At 37.5% G+C, this 19819-nt stretch overlaps 1 long non-coding RNA gene across 1 annotated transcript in view; it reads left to right on the top strand.

Annotated features, from left to right (window-relative positions):
• LOC129145589 (uncharacterized) overlaps positions 1 to 19819 on the top strand; it is a 203073-nt gene that overhangs the window by 72880 nt on the left and 110374 nt on the right. Inside the window, exon 2 of the long non-coding RNA XR_008551366.1 lies at positions 5224 to 5401. This is a non-coding gene — a long non-coding RNA (uncharacterized LOC129145589). The remainder of the gene's footprint in view (positions 1 to 5223; positions 5402 to 19819) is intronic.

Raw genomic sequence — 19819 nt, 5'->3', positions numbered from 1 at the left:
ACAGATGCCCCCTCAGTTAACAATATAAGAGACTGAAGGAGAGGCCATTATCATAAAACTCTCTCCCATTTGATGAGCCATAAAAATCTTTCCTTATCATTGGATGGCCTTACCTTTATAAGGGTCAAAAGGATTGATAACTTTTAGATGTATGAGGAAAATCCCAAAAGGTTAAATAATTACCCAAATAAAGAAAAGTTGTAAATTTTAAGAGCCTGAGATTACTTTAGTTAACATGGGAGTAAAGATGAAAGAGGTGGATGAGTTTTGATATAGTGACTAAATCAGAAAATATGTTTTCTGAAATCTGATTTTTTTTAGATGAAAGTTTTTTGAACATTGGACATAGAACAAGTATTTTATTTTATTTTTTTAAAGATTTATTTATTTATTTATACAAGCACTGTGTACAGTCAGAAGCGTGGGAGGGTGAGAAAATTCACCAGAGCCAGAGTGGGGAACAGAACAGGCAGACTGATGAAATACACTGCTGAGGGGAGCAGCAGGCATGGCAGGAGAGGTCTGCGCACCATGTGGGACCCTCGCCAGTGGCTGGTGTTGCAGAGGCTGCAGGCAGCTTCGCAGTACAGCACTCAGCCGCTGTGCCACCAGGGGAGGCCCTGAAATCTGATTAATAGTTTATAAAAGTTGATTCTGTTGGTATGGTTAAAGTTAAGAATTAAAATGAATCATTAAAAGCATGAATCAAACAGCATATGTTGTATGAGCTGGGAGAAAACAAAGGCTATGAAAGGAGAGAGGAAGGAGAGACAAACAGAGTTGAGTATACACTTGAGTTGTTTATTATCAAATAGAATTAAAAACTGAAAATATCAGGCAAGATAGTTCAGAGAGGAAGAAATACAAAGTCAACACAAAGACAGGAGTAGTAAAGTAAGGTAAGAAGAGTTCCATGATTGATTTATCAAATCTCATGAATTTTTGAGTTTCTTCTTTGTTATTCCCCAGGCTTGGATTGACTTTCAGTAGGAAAGAAAGCAGGTGTTAAACGCAGCTAAGCATGCTTTCTAGAAAGGAATGCCCTCATTTGAACATGCCTGAAATCCTCTCATCCTAGCTTTCAGATATGAGTTCTATTCTAAAAGAAATTTCCCTCAATTGAAATCGCCACCATATTTCACAGATTTTCTCAGAACACTTCTTAAGTCCTTAAGGCTGACAAATTTACTTTAGGCTAGACAACCTGTAAAACGTTGAAAGGGTCCCTTTATTTACAGATGTGCTTAATAAGATTATAAGTAACTTACATGTTAGAGAAAGTTCATCAAAGTAGGACTTGTCCAAAAGTACTAAACTGAACAAACAATGGTAAAATAAGTATAAGCTTGGAATCAAACTAATGGCTGGATTTTTGTTTGCTGGAAAATTGTTATATAGTCACAAGAAATTCTACTGAAATTGTGTAGAAATACAATTTGCTTTACTTATTGTCCAAGTTGTTTTTTGTCACATTTTATCATAGTATTTTGCTTTGATGCTAAAATAATCATTCTGTTTAAACAGATTGTTGTTAGAGGCTTCATGTCCATCTTTTTTCTAAGTTTGTGTTGATTTAGATTGCTGTTCCCACATAATTTACTTTCCAGACACAAGGACTTGGCTAGAAGAGCTGTTACTGAAGGAATCTGTCACCAATGAGACCACTATTATTTTACTCTGATTCTAGCATTTTTTTTCTTTATAATTAACTTCTTTTCAAAATCACCCACTGGGGACCGTGCCCCAAAATGTTCTAATCCCACATCATAAAATTTGAAGGCTGTGAGAGGCTGTATGCCTACCTTTCTTTTAAAGACAAATTGTTCTCTCTCTCTCTCTATTATTTTTATTTTATTTTTGCCCCTAAACTGGTTAAATAAGGACTTATTCTTTGCAGAAAATGAAGCACAATTCATTTATTTTAACCATGTCATTGTTAGTTTGATCCAATGCTTATTCAGAGCAGTTAATAAATTATTGTGTGGCTTAGCAAGTATTTATTAAACAGCCCATATGCAGAAAATTGAAGCAAAGTACAATGTCTGATCTCAAGGATAGAGGCCTAATTCTTTCAGGTTCTTATTGGAGGAAGAGACCCTGAGATGGTGAAACTTAAAAACCATGTAGAATATAGTTACATAGAACAGAAGAGTCATTACCAACTATGTGATTGTCATGAACAAAAAGTTCATTAACTGATCCTAATGGTGGTTAAGATTGATGTGGGTGATTCACAGAGATTCAGCCATCCAAACTGTTACCTGTTTCATTTCTGATGTCTTGTGTAAGATTTTGATGCCTACCACCTAACTTTCTCATGATTTAGACTTTGCATAATTTTCATGCTGCTGCTTTAACAAGTTACCATAAGTTTGGTGACTTCAAACAGCACACAATTATTCTCTTATAGTTTTAGAGATCAGAATGCCAAAATTATTTACCCTAGTCCCAAATCATCGCATCAACATTGCTATTCTTTTTTTTATAATAAATTTTATTTTTATATTCCCCATACAATTGCAACCCCCTTATTTTGACCCCAATCCTTCCCCTCCCACCCCCTAGCCCCATGGAGTGTCTCTGGTTCATAGATTTTTGTTGATTTTGATTTTCACTTTCTTATAGTTATTCATTTGCCTGGTCCCTTATTTAAGTTTTCTAGATTCCTGCTATGAGTGAGACCATCCGGTATTTTTCTTTTTCTTTCTGGCTTATTTCGCTGAGCATTGCTGTTCTTTCTTTGGAGGCTTTGGGGAAGTTTTGGTTTCTTTGCCTTTTCCAACTTTTAGAGCTGCTTTCCTGGAGCTACTTGGTACATGGTCTCTTTCTCCATCTTCGGAACCAGCAGTGTAGTATTTTGTTTCCATGGTTCTGTTGCTTTCCTCATCTGTGATAAGTCTTCTTCCTCATGAGAATATATGTGGCTGAATTTGTGGCCCACCTGGACAAACCAGTATATAATCTCCCCATTTCAAGATCCTTTATTAACTGACAGGTTCAAGAGATGAGGATGACTTTGGGGATTTCACCGGGAGCCATTATGTAGTCTATTGCATACTTCTATTGAAATGACTTCTTGTTCAAGGAGAAAATATTGACTGAGGAAAAAAAAATGGACAGTGCTTCTTTTGAAAAGCTGTATAAGAAGGAAAATAATATACAGAAATGGATATAGTGAAGTGAAAATATCAGGGTGGATTCTAAGTTTGTGTTTGGCCTCATTTGTCTTACATCTGTAGATACTATAGAGATTCTGTAATGTTGGCTCCACATTGGGAGGTCACTGAAAATATTCTGAAGCATAGACTCAGACTCATGTGACAAGGTTTATTCCAGGACCCACCTATTGCTCCTGATGTTTCAAAGGACCCACCTCCTTTGCATTTCAGATGGACTTCACCAACTTCACATTGCTGCTCTGAGTGCTACATTTCCTCCTAATCTGGCAATTATACCCTCCTTGTCTCTACATCCAGGAATTAAGTAACTCTTACTATCTTGAGTTTTCAATTAAAATAGCCAATCACTCTGTATCTTGGCCACACATGTAGAGGTTATTACTCCAACTCAACTCTCTCTTTCCATGTTCTCTAGTCAGATTAATGCTTGAGGCATGGCTTATCACAGCTCAATATTTCTTAAGTATAGTGACAGTGTCCACATGAATTTCCAGTCATCCAAAACTCATGACCTGTTCTCATTCCTACACACATAGCATAGCAACCTACCACATTGACACTGCACCATATAATCATCGAGATTTACCATTGATGGCTGCTTCCCTGAACCCCCAGGAATGTCCCAAAATGTTCAAATGAAAAAATTTGTATGACATATTTGTATGTCTTCTTAGCCATTGACACCATCTCTAAATACAAGGTGAATGTCAGTCACAATTATTACACTTACAATGGCACCATTATGAAGAGGAATCTGAATTAAAGCCCTTCCACTACAATTAATAGAAGTTTTTTTTTTTAAGTTCACTCAGCTGCCTTTTTAAAATTTATTTATACATACAACAATTGGGGCACAGTTTAGAGGTGCTGGCGGCAGGGTGTTGAGAGGATCAACCATAGACAGAGTGAGGAATGTAGAACAGGCTGACTGACTGAAATACACTGCTGAGGAGAGCAGTGGGCGAGTCAGGAGAGGTCTGCTGCACCATGTGGGTAGCTCCCTGCCTGGGAATTGAACTCATGCTGCAGTGGCTACGGATAACTTCATAGGTTGCCTCTTAATCCCTTGCGCCACCAGGGAGGCCCTACACTTAATAGAACTTAAATACTGTTTTTGCCTTGTCTCTACATTGCTGTGGGTCCTTTGATAAATCACTTCCCAACACTGAGTTTCAATTACATTATCTCTAAATTCTCCTTTATATTATTGTTCAGGGTTATGGTAGAGGTTAAAGAAGAACATGGGTAAAGAGACATTTTGAAAGGCAATATTAGTATAGGACATTTTTATTTTTTAATTGCAGTAATAATCATTGTCAATTTTGCTGTAGGAATCATAAAACACTCAAGTTCAACTAAAAAACTTGTTCATCAATAAATGGATTTTTTAAAATAGGGAATGATCACAGTAATTAAATAGTCAATATCTCTGAGAAATAACTTCTATAGCTTCTAACAATAATAATATATGTTCTAATTGACAAAAAGTAACTTCCATAGGATCAAAGACTAGTTAGAGGCAAAACTAGAATGAGTCCAGAATTTCTTAATTTTCAAAGTAATAGTTATTCTAACACTTCATAATACTTATAATTAAAAAGTATGACTGGCTTCATTATCTGTGATTCCTACATTCATATTAATAATCCTTTATACTTTCTGAGTTCATTAAAAATATTTTTTCTGTTTCATGTTGTATATTTTACTCAATTATAAGGTTTTGTCATTATTTCATTTTCAAGGCCAAGTTACTTTGTTACTTCACTTTTGTAAATTGCCATTTATAAGAGTATCTGTTACATAACTGGATGTTTTTGCTTCTTTTGGAAAGTTCAGTTCCTTTATTTGTTTCTCTTTTATTTTAATTGCTTTGAATGAAAATCTTCCAAATTGAGACTGTATTTTTTTTTTTTGTATTTAGAAAGGATGAAATGCAAACTCATAATAGACATGGAGAATCCCACCTTAAATAATTTGTAAATTATTCATATTAAGTGAAAGAGTTAAGTTATTGGATACATAATAAAAAAATGCCTTTCTACAGGTCAGAAAACAAAAATTGTACAGAAAAAAGACTACATTTACTGCATTCAAAATAGCAACAAAAACTTTTCCAAAGGACACAACAGAGCACATGGTCATTGCTACAGATGTCTGAGTTCCCATCTGGATGTGGGTTGGACCTAGACTGGCCACGTGGACCTACCTAATTGCATCATATAGTAAGTGCCCTTTCTTACCTTGGTCTTTGTGATCTCATCTAAAATCTGATGGAAATGGTAAATTGTTTCCTTTCATTGCTGACTAGAATGCAGTTGCATGGTATCTTAACAATTTGCCCATTCTCCTGTTGGTAGACAACTGTGTCATTTCTGTGTTTGTTGGATTACTATTTAGCTTTGTAATTGTGAGGTTATAGATAGATCATACCCCAACTTTGAAGCTGGTTCATCCCCAGATGTGTGGCTTATGATGAATAAGTGGTTTCTAGGTGTCTCTGGCTCTATCTTCTCAACTGATCATGAGATCTTGGAACGTTGTTTACAGATTTAATTAATTAATTGGGGCCATGCTACAATCCATTTGTATATCTGCATAGCTAGAAACTCCTACTTGTCTTCCTTAAAGACTCTAAAATTGAACCTATATTTGCAGTGAGCTCTGAAAAATTGTAGCGCCATGAAAGTGCTAAATTGTATTATTATGCAGGAGACATATTTGGGCTGGTATATAAATTGTGATAATCCCAGAGTCTTTCAAGGTACCGAGGGGAATGGATAGATCTATTTTTTAATCTGTTTAGACAGCTGTCTACACAGCTGCATCCTGGCTATTCGTCTTTGCCTGGTCACATGGTCCAGGACATCTGTCTGTGCTACTTCCCACCCTTGAGAAAATTAATGAGGGCGTCAGATGTGCAGTCTAGACATATCTGGAGAGGCTCAGCTAAAACTGGGGTGACTGCTGGTCTCGCTTTTTATTACATTGTAGGCACATGTTTTGTAAAATATCTCATTATTTTCAGAGTGGCAATTCCAGGCATTATGATAAAGGCACATCTTTTGTTTGGAGTGAGCACAGCATTTGTTTCTCAGTTAATCTCAAATGCTGGCTACAACCACTTGAAAAACTACATTTTTGGCAATGAAAGCAATTGGTTCTCCCTATTCTAGAAAAGGCCTCCCCTGAGAATTGGTCTATATCTGCAATAAGAAGAGACAGGGATCATTTTCCCAGAAGCAACAGCCTAAAATGTGCTTTGTCTATCACTACCGTGTCTCCAGAACCTTGATCCTCAGAATTTCATAAATGTTTGCTTTCTTTGTGAAAGAAAGAAAATTTGCAAAATTTCTCTAGCTCTCTCTTACTTCCCCCCACTGTTGGCCTTTGTCCCTTAGCTCTGCAATTTCAAATCCTGTTCATTCTTAACATGCAGTCAACCTACCATCTCTGGTGTTAAACCTTATTCACTCCCTAAATATGTTCATATTTTCTTTATGCAGTTTCCACTGAGCTTCATTTTCACTGTTATTGGCATTTGTGTTCTCTATTTCCACCCTCCTAAACTTGTGAAGAATGCAGAGATGCATCTTATTCATCTTTGTGTCTGACAAGCTAAAGTACCAATGATTAATGAAGTCTTGATACTTGTTAAATTATTTGATATTTCTGAGTGACTCTTGAAAGAATTCACTAACATCATTAAGCAGGTCCTTTGTGTAAAAATTCTGAAAATATATATAGATATATATAGTATGATTGTTGGAATATTCTTGGGCAGACTAACACACTATGTATAAAATAATTATCATTATTGCAAATCTAACAATGAATGTAATCTATTCCAATAACATGAGTAGTAAATTGAAGAGTCAGTCCAGGAGATGGGCTGAGCTTACAAGTAAAACCTAAAGAATATGAATGTGGAATGGTGTATTCCTGGAAACAAGTTTTGAACAAAGGAATGTCTCAGGGATGAGCTGTTACTGGAATACTTCCTTTAGGTGTGTTTCTATGTTCACTTTTGGTATTATTTATAGAACTTCATCCTGTGGGTCTTTTGGTTTCATATTGGTTTTCTGAAATGGAGATAATCTAGAAAGTGAGAAACTGAGAAACTAATATGCATTTTGTTATTATAGAAATAGCTGTCATCAGTGAAGCAGAAGTGTCATCTCCTTAGGGTCAATTACAGCGTGACCTTGAGGCATGCTGAATAAAACAGGGTAGAGAAAGGGGGATTGTTCTCCTTGTTGGGTTTGAAAGAGGTGTAGGGGGCTGCATTCTGAGTAGCATGAGAGATGCTCAAAATACTACTTCCATTGTCGCAAATAACATCTCCCTATCCCTGCCTCCTATACCAACAACAAGAAAATACGCCTCAAATATCAGACAGTGGGGGAAAGGTGGAGTGCTGAGGGAGGAGGAGGCCAGGAGAAATGCTTTGGCAGACAGAGTTACGCCCAGTGAACTCTGGGAATGATATCCATGGATATACAATGAGTGTCAGTTCCCTTGTCCCTTCCCTAAGTATTCAGAAAGGTTTGCCAGTTTTCTACCTGGTGTGCTGTACTGGATAGAAAAAAAGGGAAGGGGTGTGTGCAGCCTGGAGTGAGGTGTGCAATGGAGACTTAAAGTGATGTGGAGCCAGTGGGAAAGTGTAGGCCAATAAGGAAGGCCAATTAGAGTGGCCTGGACCAGATGACCATCAAGAGTGTTTCATCTACTTGGTAGGACTCCTACTCTTTAGTCCAAGGTAGAGCTGCCTGCAATGAATCAGTGCCAGGGACTGAATGGTGGTAACTGGAGTTTAAAGGGAGGAGGAACTTCTGAAGCCTGGAAAATTCAGGGATGTTTGGTTTTATCTCCACAACCAGAGGATATAGAGACAAAACTCTAGAAACACAAGTCACCTACCTTTTTTTTTTATCTTTAATGGCCAGGCCACATCCTGGGAACCGGATACCAGCCATGGAGGAACTAGTTTAATAAGATAAGTGACTGACTTCAAGAAGGCAGGTGATGTCTTAATTTGAGTCCCTATAAAACTGAAACAGACTGGAGACTAGAGGTGTGGAAATTGGGGAGTAATTTCAGGAGAGTTTTGATGAACAAGCTGTCAGGTATCTTTTCCCTTTTGATCACCAAAACATGACGTTGATATTAAAGAAAGCACAAAACCTGAAATATTTAGGCAAAATGTATTGAGATGATCATTTTCTCCCTTATTCCCCTGTTTTGGATGATTTTTTTTTTGTTTGTTTTAATATACTTTGACATAAAAAAGTTGTATTTGCTCAGTTGGGTAGAAAAAAATCTCTGAAAACAGATTTGCTCCTCACTGCCAATTGTGTAGCAGTAGCTGCTGTGTGACCTTCGGTGTGGTGTTGTGGGGCTTCTGGCTCAGGCCTTCACTCAGCCTGGTGGGCACAGAGGCTCAGGACTGAGCATGTTCACTTTCCTAAGCTGGAGGCTGCTGGCTCTGCACAGGTTAACAGGATGAAGGTGGGAAGTGAGAACATCAGTGTGTCCATCTCATCCAAAGTAAATGACATTTAAAGACTCTGGATTTTGTTTTCCTTTTTGATTGTACAGTTTTCAGAGACATCTCAGAGCAGGGTACTATTGTACTGTAAAGGTTTTGTCTTATCTAAATTATCTGAAGCACTGAATTTTCAGCCAGTCTTGATTTTGAGGGCTATTTCTGCTTAATAAACAAGTTACTATTGACAGATTGCCATAATCCTGACCCTCAGATTCCACATGCATTCACTTCCTTTTGATCCAAATATTTCTTTTCCTTTTTTTTTTTTTTTTTTTAATTTATACAAGTACTGGGTGCAGTCAGAAGCATGGGAGGGTGAGAGGATTCACCAGAGCCAGAGTGGGGAACAGAACAGGCAGACCGACGAAACACACTGCTGAGGGGAGAGGGGAGCAGCGGGCGGCAGGAGAGGTCTGTCCTGCCATGTGGGACCCTCGCCTGAGGCCAGGGATCGAACTGGCACTGCAGAGGCTCCTGGCAGCTTGGCAGCCCAGCGCTCAATTGCTGCTTCACCAGGGAGGCCCTGATCCAAACATTTCTAAACCTTAAGACATCCGTGTGCCCAAGGGACATGGTTTTCTGTCCACCACTGTGTTTTGGGATTCCCTGACCTCCCTGTCTCTCTAATCTTCTTCTTCCATCCCCACCCCTCAAAGCACCTTCTCCAGGCACCTTCACCTCTGGCCTCTGTCATCATCATACCACTTGTTCTCTACTCTTGCTTTTACTCTCAGTACTTTCTATTAACAAAACAGGGCTTCTCTTTCTGTTCTCTGGCCAACTAGATAATGCCAGATCATTTTTTGAGCTTCAACTCTTATGTTTTTTCATTTATGTGCACGTTCTTGCTCCCCTATTTCCCTTCCTTCCTTCCTTCCTTCCTTCCTTCCCCCAAGTAGACACCACCATTTTTTCCTTTAAGTTCCATTTCATTAAAGACTCATTATGTCTCCATAGTTAACACAGAATTTAGCATGCAAAAGAGGCTTAATGTTTTTGTTGAAGGAGTTGGTTAATGAAGAGGGGAGATAGTGAGACATCACAGGATCAGGATTGCATGCACACTGCTGACACCAACGATAATATTTATGGTTTGAGCACCACCTTTTTGCCCCAGTCTTTGACAATCACTGTTCCATCTCCACCGTAGTTAGAGAGCTCATCGGTACTTACCACTTTGTCCTCATGTGAAAACCCCTATCTGCTCATCACCCATGTGGGTAAGATCATTTCTTTTCCAAGCTAACTTCTTCAATACCTTCTATAACCACAGTTGTCATGTAGAACTTTCCAGTGCATGAATTGTTTTGTTCTGAATGGGCTATGACCACTGCAAACATAATTTTCTCCTTCCAAGAAGGGAAAGAACAAGCTAGCCAGAGGTAAGTACAGCATCAGTGGGAGGGGGTAAATGCTTCCTGCTTCCTCCCGCAGCTCACCCTCACTATATACAGGTATATCCATGCTCAGCCCACCTCAACTCCATGAATTCACTGACTGTCCCTAAAAGGCTTTGGAAATTTTGTTCCTGATGTAGATGTAGAGCTTAAATTTTGATCGTGCCCTCCTAGAATAGAAAAAAGGATTGGAGTTGAATATATGATAGATAGATGAAGGAGTAGATTTTTCATGGAAACAAAATGGGAATTGTAAGTGCATTTTGCTACCATTTAAATATATATCAATTGAAATTTAAATACATTTTCAAAAATTCCTTATATATTTCTGAAGGTCACTAGATTCTAGATATCAAAACTTAATAACCACTTTTTTTGCTTAATTCCATCAAACTCTCTTGACACTTCAGAAATAGACCATAGACAATATAAAGTCCCCATCAACTGACAGGTCCTCTTTCTAGGATTTGTAGTAAATCCTTATTAAAATAAGACTGTATTTTCACAATACCAAAAAAAAAAACCTAGTTAAATTAATTCCCAGAGCATTCACTCAAAATATTTGACTCATGAATTTAAAAAGCCATTGTTGATGGACATATTTGAGCTTCTCAATGAGCCCTTTGTGGGTTATATAGACACAGCCTTAGAAAAGCTGTATGTGAGTTAAGGGAAAAAAATATTCTTGTAGCAACAATTCATCATATCATGATAACAGTATTGAGATTCTTGACAAAAAGTCTAGCTACACCAGGGAAACAAATGACGCACAAAGCAAAGTGAATTCTCCAGAGGGTTGAAGGATTTGGAAGTACGACCTTGTGTGACCCATATCATACTGAACATCTACTGGGGCAATGCACACCTCTTAGTTTTATATCTGATACCTAGAAATGAAAAACACAAATCCATCTCTCAAAAATGACAGAGCAGTCATGTGAATAAAACAGGATGCTCCCATCACCAAAGTTTGCTTTCCAGTTCAGTATGCTCAGTGAAAATCTTGGTCATATTTTAAATTATATTTATTCTTACAGAAGTAAGGACTGACAGGCTTCCATTCAGACCTGAGTTTGTAGTCACGATAAAAATGGTTATTTTTTGCACCTTTTTTTTTTTTTTCCAAATGTGAGCTTTACCGAATGTGCACAGCGATTTATTTTGGTCAGCTCCATTTGCCTGCCGTTTTATATCTTTGAAACAAATAATGCTGGGGAGTCAGGCAACATCTCTCAAGCTGTAACCAGGTCCTGCAATGTGCTTTGCAGTAGTCTGTCAGAGATTGTATTCATATTTCAATTTTAAGTAGCTTATTTCAGAAATGAGGTGTGACCCCAATACTGTTCCATTGATGTCCACTCACAAACTGGTCATAGAGAAGGATGATTTTTAAATTTATCATCATAGCTGGATTTGATTAAATGCTAAGATCTGAGTCCATGAATATGGTGATTTTTTTTTTTTTTTTTTTTTTTTTTTTTTTTACTAACCAAACAGTTAGGTGTCACAACTTCCCTCTTATTATTTTAGAGGAAAGTAATTCAGAGGAAAAGAAGGGCCTTTTCCATAATTCTACAAAGTTGGATGCCATGTAAAGAATGAAAAATCACATAAAGGGCTGATGGGCATGTTCATGGTAGAGCCAAAAATGTCTTAAGAACTCAGGTTTGATGAAGAAAACTCTATTTGTGCCATCTCGTCCTACTCATCTCAGCTGCCCCTGTTATTTTGCTCTTTCCTCCATGTGTCCTCTCTGTCCCATCCCCTTCTATTCCTGACTGCTGTAGTCTAATCACTAACATTGAATCAGATTCCCCAAAGCAGCTGAGGGAATTGCTTTTGCTTCTGTGTAACAGGGATGATACACCAGGCTTGGAATCAGGATTCCAGGGCCATTCCTTGACAATCCAAGATGATGTTCAGATTATTTTTTTTTAACATAGTCTTTGTTAAATTTTTTTATTTATTTTTTAAAAGATTTATTTATTTATTTATACAAGCACTGGGTACAGTCAGAAGCATGGGAGGGTGAGAGAATTCACCAAGCAGAGCAGGCAGACTGATAAAGTACACTGCTGATAGGAGCAGCGGGCGGCAGGAGAGGTCTGCGCACCATGTGGGACCCTCGCCAGTGGCCGGGGATCGAACTGGTGCTGCAGAAGCTGCGGACAGCTTCGCAACCCAGCGCTCAACCACTGCGCCACCAGGGAGGCCCAGTCCTTTTTTTTTTTTTCAAAGATTTAATTTATTTATACAAGCACTGGGTACAGTCAGAAGCTCAGGAGGGTGAGAGACTTTACCAGAGCCAGAGTGAGGAGCAGAACAGACAGACTGACAAAATGAGGGGAGCAGCAGGCATGGCAGGAGAGGTCTGTCGTGCCATGTGGGACCCTCGCTGGTGACCGGGCATTGAACCGGCATTGCAGAGGCTGCAGGCAGCTTCGCAGTCCAGCGCTCAACTGCTGTGCCACCGGGGAGGCCCGATGATGTTCAGATTATTGAACATCAGGTTGCTGTGCAATTCCATTTGAGCTAATACAGGTAAAATTGTGGCCCACAGAAAGGTAGAAAGCAGTAAAATGTCAGTATTTGGGGTTGCTGCATCCTGTGGTAGGGAGTGAGTACATTTCAATCAGGTGACACAGGACAGAAGCAGTCAATGATTTCAGCAGAATCAGATATGCTTCTTTCAAGAAACATTCAATCTAAAAGTTATTCTCTCAGTGGCAAAAGTCAAAGTTATTTTTGACAGTGTTTCTAAAAATATGGTCTACAGCCCAGTAGTAAATGGATAGATCAGCAGTCTAAAAACTACTGTCACAAGAATAATTATTCCCACCAGTAGAGACACTTATTACAAAGGGCATTTAAAATAATATAACTCCATTTAAAATGGACTATGGTGTTGGAATAAACAATGAATTGTTTTTTGACTTTGAACTTTGAGTCAGTGTTGTTAATATGACCCCTCCCTCGCCCTTCTCCAAGACTAGTGCACCTTCTTTAGCAGAGATTTAATATTTGAGAAGACATTAAAGGTCTGAAGGCATTTTCCTCCAATTTTTATGATTCCATTCAGTTGTCAAACTTGTTATCTTTGCATTTCCCCTTTTACTGTGCCTTTTCTGGGAGTGGAGATTTGCATCTGCCTCAGTATGGGTGATTCAACGTGCAGGGTCCTCCCTCCAGATGGTTCATGTCTTGGAAGTTGCCACTATCTTGCCTGTAGGTGCAGAAGTGGCTGGGCAGCCCCTAAGTAGCAGTGGTTCTCTGTCATCTCTAAAATAAATCTGAGAATGTTAAATTTCTTAGCTAAATACTGTAAGAATAGGGTTCAGCTGCATCAGACAACAAAAAGCAGGTTTTGTGCCAAAGTGGAGCCAGGGAGTGGCCAGTTCATGGCCAGATGACTCCGGTTGTCTTAACCGCTGAATTGTAGCCAACTTGCAAAGATAAGATGAATTGCTGGGAGCCTTACTTGCAAATACTCAAACCAGTCAGCCTTGCAGACCTAGGCAGTGTAAAATGGAGGTCAGCTCCGCACACTCGGCTGGAAAGTGATAAAGAGTTTTGCAGCTCCAGTTCATTTCTATGAAATGAGCTACATGATAAAAGAATGAAGGAAATGGCTTTTTAGCCGAGAACATGGCAATCAGAATTCAGAAGGATTCTGATGGGAGTTTGTGAGAGTATTCAGTCCAACACTTTCCATTATATAAATGAAAATTCAGGTAAGTTAGCCAGCTGCATTCTGAGTTAGCATTAATTCATGAGACAGCAGGTTTAGAATCCAGGATTCTAACTTTCAGTTAAGTCTCCCTTTCTCCTTACCACACCCAAGAGGAATATGCTCTGTACTTTCATCCAATATTCTCTTCCTCTAAAGTTGCAAAAGAGTCTTATAAGCCACTCTACCCCTAGGCTGCTATGAATTGATGAGTGGGGCATATGAGAATGAGGGAAATACAGCCTCACAAGGAGGTGACCTTGATATCCACAGGACCTAAGAGTAAAAGTGGGACAAGGGGGAGAGATTCTCCCCCTCAGTGGCCTGATGCTAAACTTGGCCTTTAGTTCAGAGTTTAGAATCAGTCCTCAGTTCTTACTATAACTATACATGTAAAAGTTGTTCTTTTTGAATTTGTTTTATTGAGGTTACATTGGTTTGCAACATTGTATATGATTCAGAGCTATGGGATCTTTAAAATAGTTGCACTGAGAAAATTAGGTTTCAAAATTGTCTTGGATGTTGTATTTTATTTTTTTTTTTTACTATGTTGCTATGTAAGTGAAACTTAAATACTCTGGCATTTCTGAATAGTGGTGGACTGCATGGTTTCTAGCACATAGAATTGGGAAGGAAATATATGGTTCTGTTGCTTTGCAAGTGCTAACCTGACAGGAGAGACATCTTGAGCCATTATAGATAAATCCTAGCCCATGATCTTATAACACATTTAAAAAAAAAATTTGTCCTTGTACATTCATTCTCATAATATATAATAATTAGTAAACAGTAAATAAGAACTAACTGCAACAAATAAGCAAAAAACCCATATAAAATAAATAATGTTACATTAAAATACTTGAAATTAAATTTATCTTTATTTCTGTGTTTTCTGCCATTGGTTGAGGCAGACATATTTTTGCTTGCTAAAAACTTAAGAGTTTTGCTTCTTTTTTATGAACAAAGTTAGGTGTTCAATTATTTTTATGTTGTTTATATTAAGAACTCAATTAAAAATTCAGAAAAAAATGTGGGAAAAGATGATGAATACCTGTAAGAGAATGGTTCATAGTTTCTCCTGATAACTACTACCATAAAGTTGGGGATTTTAGGTAGGAGAAAATTCATGAATGACTTTTATGGCCATTCTGTTGCATGTGACCGCATTTATTGTAAATGTCAGAACAGTATCAGAGATAATGTCTTACTGAATAAGCAGGTAGTTCACTGATCCCCATCTCCAAAGTGCCTAATAGATATTATGGGCACAAAGATAAATCTCTTTTTATGTTATGCTTGGTCACACAAAAAAATAAGATTGTGTTGTTCCAAGGGACATGAGACCATATATCCACTGTAATCATCTGTAAAAATTACTTTTAAGTTGAGCCACTTCGAGCTAGTTGGGCCCTTGCAAAATCTGAAGTGTATTTTTGGCCCATTTCATGCTGACTCGAAAAAAATTTATACCTCTGAATTATTTGCCACCAGACCTTTATAAATGAGACAAATTTGTGGATTTTCTTCCCAAGAAGCATATTGCAAAGAAGAAGTATTGATTTTATTTCATTCAGGCAAAATTGGTTATTTATTTTTACTTATGACCATTATAAAACAGGGTTGAGCTGCCTTGTTATGATCAAATAAGAATGATCTATAATGTTTTCTTGGATATTGAATAGAATCCAAACCATATTGGGGTCAGCAGTGTTAGACAATTTCCCAGTGTTGAGACATTGCAAAAGGATGAACATAGCTTGTGGACAGCAAGTCTGAGACAGAGCAATAAACTGTGGCTGTGCTTGCACTTTTATTAGCAGCACAAGGATATCAGAAGTCTCATTTCAGAAATGATAATAATGTGAGCTTAGATGGCCTTAAAAAACTTGTAATTACTTTTTGCTCAGTTGGCCTATTGGATGATTCCTGGGATAAGACACTCTACCAACTCAACATTTATCAGACATACACATATGCACACATGCATAATCTGAATAAAGCAGCATATCAATGTCAAATGCCTTTGACTTTAAATATCCCAAAGGATGGTGCATCCAAAGCTAAGAAAAGAAAATTTTATACTCATTCATCAAATACATGTAATATTTGATTGTTATTCAAATTCCTGATTTTAGAGGGCACTTCTTCTACTGTTTCTGTTATTTTTCTACATCTCCCAATCATTGATGCTGCCATTAGACGATGATGGTTTGTGATTCTTTTGTATATACTGTAGAAAATGATTAGAACAGTCTTTATCCACAGGCTTCAGTCTGCTTTGGTTCAGTCTCCTCCACTTGTTCCTCTATGTTAGGTCTCACCCTGAGTTTCACCCTTCAAAGAGAATGTACCAATGACCCTAACATCCTTTCTCCATTACTCTGTCATTACATCCTATCTGTATTTCTCTGAGCATTTAGGGAAGAACCTACTTCTTTTGCTTATATAATTGTCCACAGGCTTATTTCTTTCTTTCTACCATTATAAAGTTCCCTGAGGCAGAACTCTCCTCTATGTTGTTCACACTCTATCTTTAGAACATATAGACAGTGCCTGAGGCCATGTAGATGCTCAATTCATATTTGATCATTGAATGAAAGAAGGAAGACAGAGAAGAAGGGGATTAAAATAAGTGTTTAGTTTAAAGTCAGAAGGAAAGGGATCAATAATATTAATTTGTATTTTATTAAGCAGACTACATACCTACAGAGACACAATGTGGGTGTGTGTGCATGCTTGTCAGATAGTGGATAGTAAATGAAGGAGAGACTGAGATTGTTTGGAAAAAACAGAAATGCTTCATTCCTGTGCCATGTGTGGTAGAATGAATAAATGGTCTGCCAGGAAATATCTATAGCCTGCTCCCTCGAACCTCTGAACATGCACTTTACATGGCAAAAGAGACTGCAGGTGTGATTAAATTAAGCATATTGAGATGGAAACAGTAGCTCAGATTACCCAGGTGAACCCAGTGCAGTTCCAGAGGTTGTTATATGTTGTTATAAGTGCAAAGGAGAAGAGAGTCAAAAAGATGCAATGATGGAAACAGAGGTTTTAGAGAGAGAAAGACAACAACATTGGCAAATCTAATTTGACGATTTTGAAGATGGAGGAAGTGACCATAACCCTAGGAAAGCACCTCGAAGCTGAAATAGGGAATGAGAATAACTTTTCCTTTAGAGACTCCAGAAACAATGTGTCCCTGCCAATCCTTTTAAGGCTCCTGACCTCCAGACTGAAAGATAATTTCTTCTTTTATATCCCTGTCAGTAATCATTTGTTATATCAATAGAAAGTGAATGCAGGAGCTTATTAAAGAAATGCCTTAAAGGAGTATTCCTTTTCTTTTTATAAATCTATTTTTTGAATGAAAATCCATGCTAACTGCAGAAAATTTTGTAAAACAAACAAAAAAAATACAACAAAATGTAATTACCCTTTAATTTCATCATTCAGAGAAAGAAGTATTAACATGTGTGTTTTGATTCCATAAATGGACATTTGATCAATGAAGATGGGTGAAGGATCTCAGAACTGACACTAAAAGCACTTTGTCATATTGAAATGAACATTTAGTTAATTTATAACTTGTAAATCATGTTTAAGTGTCATTTCCTTAGCTGTAGGTATAATAGAAGTTAGTGTAATAAAGAAAAGAATAAGGCATCTACTGCCTTCTCTGTTCCCTGGCTGAATTTCTCTTGTAGAGGTCTGTGCATGACTGTGAAGGCATTGCCCACTTTATTCATTTCATCATCATGTCCCTTCCCAGGAAGCATGGTGTCAGCTGAGATTTACCAAGTGAAATTGGCACTCAGTACTCAGTATCTGTATGTGCAAATGATGATGTTGAAATTAGTTCTAATAACAAACACCCCTATATCCTTTGCAGTTTTCCCTCTTGAGTTTTTCTTGAGGAAAGAACTATTCCCCTAGTGTGATCAAGAGTAGATAAATGTTTTGAGGAGCCATTTAGTTCATTATTTGTAAGAATAATGGAAACATTGAGTTGAATCCTTTATAGGTCAGGATGAGTCATTTAAAACCCGATTCTGAACAGCAACTATTCACATTTAAAATAATTCTGATCTCTAGAAAATTTCTGGCCTGACTGGGTAGATCACAAAAAGGGAAAAGTAAGAAGGATGATAAAGCCTTTAGGAAAAATGTTTAGAAGCCTGAGAGTGATTCCACAAAATATAAACCTTCATTTCACAAACAGAGAGAAATTTCAAGGGCGTTGTCATTTGAGAAGAAAATTCTTCAATTCAAGTATAATAAAGACTAAATTGCATTACTCATTTTACAATGGTGGAGAGCTTAAGATTCTAAGCTCTAGATACTACATCCAGGACTGACTTCTGAGGATGTCCCTACTGTGCGTGTGAGATCAGGAAAGTGAGTTCTCCTCACACTCCTGCCTGGACATTGGAGCTATTAGTGGCACCAGAGAGTTTTGGTGGAGATGTGCTGACATAATACATGTCCTTCCTGGAAAGCAGTAAGGGCACAATAAGTATTAGTTTATCATAATGGTATTAGTATTTGTAAAATACTTCCTGAGCAGTTCTTACTGGAAAACAGCAAGCAGAATTTAGGAGCTGAGTGCCACTGAGCAGCCCACATCTTAGTGGAACAATTGACATATAATAAAGATGAAAATTATGACAACAACCAAAGAGAAACACCAGGAAGGCATTATGAGGGTATGGAAAAGGAATTAAATAGTGGCAGATGGTGATATTAGAGCCCTAATTTGTATTATGAATTAGTTTTACAGGAAGAAAATGATTGTGAGAAGAGTTTGGCTTTCAATCCTGGCAGAAGCTAAGATTGTGCTTCACAGTAATTTTGTGACCAAGTTGTGGTGCATGATTTCATGTATCCAGTTGTTGTTCAGGGGAATTAGAAAGGAATATAAAGGCATAAATCCAGAAAAGAGATATTTCAGGTTTTGAAAGACCTCAAGTACCAATCTGAGAAGTTTGGGCTCCATCCTTTAGACAACAGGTCATTTGAGAAGAAAATTAAAACCTTAAAAACTGACGAGGATATAATGACATTATGTTTACTTATGTTTTTGAGAATCACCATGAAAACATTGTTGAGGTTGAGCCTTCGGTGAGGAAGAGGTAAGGGAAATGTATAGGAGACTACTTCAAGTGCAAATGAGATAAGGAGAGAGCTTTGTCTAAGGTAGTGAAAGTATGGAATTCTCAGAGATGGAATATGAAAGACAGATATGTCAATGATTATAAAATTGATGGTTGTAACTTGGGTCAACTATTTTAATCACTGATGCTATTAATCAAGACAGAGTATGCAGATGGGACTTGGATTGTTTTGGAAATGAGTGTGAGGTAGTTAGTTTACCTAAATGAAGGTGATTGGATGCCAAGTATCATTACAGATGAGTAACTGAGTGGAGAGATCTTGCATGACCATGATTTGGAGGTTGTTAAATCTGCGGGAGTTAAATAAAACATAGACAGTAAATGCATTTCCATTGAAAGGAATGTTCAAGGAATAAGCATTGACTTTACTGGAAGTGAGGACTTAGATATTCTACCCACATTTAAATGGAATGTAAAAAATAAGATTGTAAACAATTGGTGGCTCTATAAAGATTATTTTGGACTTTATTGCTCATAACTTTTCTCTAGTTTTGATATTATATCAAAATACAAATATTAGCAAAAAATCTCTATAACAAATCTCCATAAAACTAAAATTTTCTGTAGGATGGAGCGGATTGGCCAGATTGATGAAATATTTTATATTAATTGTATTTACAAGCCAATTTTGATAATGTTGCCAATATAAGATTTTTGTTTCAATGTTAAAAGATTAATTAATAGATTGACTAGTTGTGATATTGTGAAATTTCCTAGTCATGTAAAGTGAGGGATTTAGTGAAATTGTGTTCATTCCAGTCAATAAATATCAAGTAGATATCTTTTTTTAAAAGATT

This window comes from Talpa occidentalis, unplaced genomic scaffold (assembly GCF_014898055.3).
Source record: "Talpa occidentalis isolate TD23 unplaced genomic scaffold, MPIMG_talOcc4v2.1 talOcc4.13, whole genome shotgun sequence".
NCBI lineage: Eukaryota > Metazoa > Chordata > Mammalia > Eulipotyphla > Talpidae > Talpa > Talpa occidentalis.
The sequence above is the reverse complement of the archived record's forward strand: the minus strand, read 5'-3'. Positions and strand labels throughout refer to the sequence as shown.